The sequence below is a fragment of the Spea bombifrons genome, chromosome 5 (assembly GCF_027358695.1).
Source record: "Spea bombifrons isolate aSpeBom1 chromosome 5, aSpeBom1.2.pri, whole genome shotgun sequence".
Taxonomy (NCBI): domain Eukaryota; kingdom Metazoa; phylum Chordata; class Amphibia; order Anura; family Pelobatidae; genus Spea; species Spea bombifrons.
Window position 1 is genome coordinate 96,485,280 of NC_071091.1, and position 4,365 is coordinate 96,489,644.

The window sequence follows — 4,365 nt, forward strand, 5'->3', positions numbered from 1 at the left end:
CACCCCTTACTTGCATTAAAAATGAATTTTCTCCGCTAAGGTGTGAGTACATTTAACTGGAGCAATCCCCGCCCAGCCTATCTGCCCCATCTGCCCCTGCTGGGGTGATAAGCAGAGCCGCTCGCAGAATGTACGGGTGCTGGCAGTGTCCACACGCGCCGTGAGATCAAACTGTTGGAAGTGAGGATGCGACGGCACGCATGGACACTGACTGCACCTTTACAGCCTGTGACCAGCACCGCTCCCAGGGGGAGAAGTCAAACTACTGATAAATGTACTGGGGTGAAGAACGGATATCTATATTCCATCTGAAGACGGGACCTTTTGAAATCTCGGGAGTCAGGATATTTAAGACTTCCTTTTAATGTAATGTATTTATCCAGAACTGGAATGGGCATCCCCTGAACGAAATGTTATTTAATTGGATTTTATTAAAAACCCAAACAAACGTTATATCTGGCCCCTAACAGTTACAGACCGCTGTAGAGGTCGCAGATCAATGTGGTGCCATCTGCGGCATGAACCACTGTCCATGAAGTATGAAAGTACAATAGCAAACAGTCCGTGCGCTCCATTTATAAAACACGATCAAGGTAAAAGAAAAGGGCCTGCAGCAAAGCCCTGACGATGGGTAACTTTGCTGCCTATAGCTACTTGTTTGCCTTTTCCTTGGGGTTAGCGGAAGGTCTGGGCTCAGGCTCTATAAATCTTAGCCCTATCTCAAAGTAGGGAGGGCCGGAGGATGCTCGCTTAACAGGACGTTGGTGCGTGGTCATCATGGCAAATAATCTGAACGACCCAGACCGACACACAAGAAATATCTGCCCTACGCTCTAATTAAATTTGTGTCCTGGAGCCGGTCGGCCCGTCGGCTCCGATTCTCAGAGAGTATTCAGTCGGAAAAAGGGTTGCTAGAAGAAAAAAAAAAAACCCTCAAAGTAAATTTGACTAATTCTAGAAAATGCTTTTAAGGAACTGTTATATAAAGTCACGGCTTTACGAGCCATTACTATAGAATCTACGATGTGCTTAAAAATCTTTAACTTAAAATGTACCTGATCTGTAAATTTCATTTTATTGTCCCATCTGAAAAAGACTTTATCTATGTTTACAAATACCCATCACCGATCACTTATTAAAACGGGGACTAGGCAATATCCGTGATATGAGGACGGTGATGTTCTAAATTATTCCGGGTAAATATGGTAAATCCACTGCTTTAGGCTAAGGTCTGAGCTAATTTCACTTTCTTTTGTTTTTTAATTTTCAGATTTATTGTAAATACTTTAGCTGCTTTCACCAAAAAGATCTTTATTTTAAACAAAAATGACTTATAATATTTTGAATATATGTGTAAATTGTGGCAAACGTTTGCATATATTGCCTACAGCATATTTATCATGGTTAAAATATTTGTTAAACACGTTTTTCATTTGAGTAGTCTGTGTGGTTTTTTTTTATATTATATAGCTATATATATCTCATTCAGCGCGGTGCCCTTCTGGTATAGAGCGGGTGTGGGAATGAATTGGGCCAGATGTTTGGGGCAGCATAGTGTCCTAATCAGTCCATGTTCTTCTGGTGATCTTGTGCCTCGTTCCAGGGCTCTGGTACCCCAGACTGCAGACAGGACCGTCCCTGAGGGGGTTTGGGCCCTTGGGGGCCCTCTGTCAATGAGAAGCATGATCATTGCTTTTATGGTCCTACTTGCTAGTCTATAAGGGCCACATTCTGAGTATGAAAAAGCTTCTCAAGGTTTTCTCACAGACTAACCGGTAACATACTAACAGGCTCAGTTACAGCACAGGGTATAAAAGATGGCTCTGCCTGCCCGACCGTCCATCGCTCCAAAAGGAGTGAAGCAGAAGTCTTCTGAAGAGTATTACACAAAACACTCTTACAGCCTGAATTTCAAAATTCAAAAAAAAAACAAAACAGAAAATTCAAAAAAAACACAGAAAAATACCAAGTGGAATGGTGGTGAAAGTAGGGAGTGTAGGTTTGAATAATTATGCTTGTTGTATGAGTTCTAATGCTTTTTATTGCTAGCGATTCCTTTGTGTTCAAAAGAATACAAGCACCTTGCAGCCGCAGGAGTCCGAGGGTCATTCTGCATTTCTGTCTTGCTTAGTCACTTCCATACAGCGCAAGCAAAACCCCTGAACCACAGACAAGACGCACACAAGAGGGGGCAAGACGCACACGAGGGCCGCGTCGGCTGGAGTTACAGCAGGAAAACATGAATGCATCAAAAAAAAAAAAATAAAGGGAAATCATAATCATAATAGTTTTACACAATTTCACATAGAAGTTTGTAGAATGTTAAGAATTCCCAGAATCTGATTTGTTCTCTTCTAGTCTGATACATAATGGGAAAAAAAACACTAAGCCAATGTACAGCTTTCTAGGGTGTCTTTTTAGACCCTTTAAATGGGTTAGTTTTTTGAATCATCTATATTATGACCCTCTTCCTGTAAACTTATTACATGACCAGTGTCTTCTTACACACCAATATAAAATCCCGCTTGGATCTTATGGGTGAAGAGAAGACTTAATACAGAATGCATTATGAAATGGGTTAGAGCCGGGCATTTTATTAGAGAGGAACAACTTCCAGAAGGAGACACTGAAGGTACGGTCACAGAATTATGTTTGATAGCCAAGAGACCGCCGTGTTACAGATGTCATGATCATGAAGGATTTGCAGTAGAGGGAATGGTCATTGTGAAAGGCTGTGCACAGGTCCAAGGGTAGAAGCCGCGAGAGGTGAACGTTTGTTTTAGCAGCAAAGAGATGATTAGTAATTTGGAGAGGGCTGTCTAAGTGCTATTGGTGGAAGCAGGATTGGAGATGGTCAAGCAGGGAGTTAAAGAAAGTAAGTTTAATGTTCTAATAGTTTAGAGGCCAGAGGGAGGGGAGAAAACCTAGGGTAATTGGGATCAAGGGAATGTTTCTTTAGAAATGATTGCGTGCTTGAAGGGGTTAATGAGATTGGTGTACGGACACCCGAAAGAGATGGCAGGAGATGTGAAAACAGGGTCAGGTGGGAAGATGAGGACATCACAAACCTCAACAAGGGTGATGACACTGAAACAGCTGTGGGTGGCTTTTGGCAGAGAGGGGTTAAGGTACAGTATTAGCAGCATGGGGGAGGATGTTATCCCTAATATTTTCTATTTTATTTTTACAATTGTTAGCGAAAAAATGGGCCGGAGGAGCCGGGGGACAGAGGAGCGTTAAAAGTAGAAAGTTGTGGGAGGAGATTAATGAAAAAGGAAATTTGAAACATTACATCCCATGTGCTCCTGGAAGCAGAAGGGGACACAAGGGCATTGCCGCAGGGTGGCCCAAGCGTGTCCATCACCTTAATGTTCCTGTCGCAGCCACCCCTCTTACACCAAATGTGCCTCAACATCTTTTTCTATAGGCACACAATAAAACCCTTTGACTACAGACAGCATTTACTGAATACAACCATGTTTTTGGAACTTCCCCTTTAACCTATAGAGACCCTGCCTCTCAATCTCTGGGTGATGTCCTAAGTTCAGTAATAGCATTAATAGCAGCAGTTACAGTTCTTGTAAGTAGCCACACGTGGGCGCTCTATCCACATCACAGGCCATGTTAACAAAACTGTTTTGGCTTCAGAACCTGAATGTTTGGGCTGAGACTCTGCAAAATATGAACCCATTTATAGCAAAAAGACCCGATTTACTTACTAATTCTGAAAATTAAATGGCGGCCGTTGCTCATCGTTGCTTTTTTAATCTTAAGACTCAAACGTTGTGAGAGCTGTGCAATTTATTAAACGCCAGCCCATGATGTATGTTCTGAGAACTCCTCGCTGGCCCGTGAACAGGGTCAGATTTGCATTTAAAATAACAAACCTTTGAAAACACTTTGCTCGGCCTAATCCTACAGGCCTTTCTTTCACAAGAAATTATTTAATCGCAGCTGGTGAATAAACACAAAAGCTCCGATAATGGCCGACTCAAAGTACTTTAATCTACATTCTTCCAAAACATAAAAAAACACTTACCTGAGGTAGAAGCTGCAGTCTTGCTACTGCAGCTTCCCTCCACCTCTGTTTGATGATTCTTGCCAGTGGTCCTCTGATTCAAACAGCTAAAGAAGTGGCTGGAAATCATGGGAACAGCGTCCCCCAAACACCTGCAGGAATGATGTATATCACATGGTAGTAGGTGTGTTCTGTAGAAACGCCTCCTCGAAGAGGGGGTCAAATGTAAATGGGGGGGGGTTCTGCATGATCCTCTTTGTATTTGCAGGGAGGCACCATCCGCATTAATATTGACTACCCAGCTAACATGCGTAGACATGTAAACCAACATGTAAACCATCCAAGTA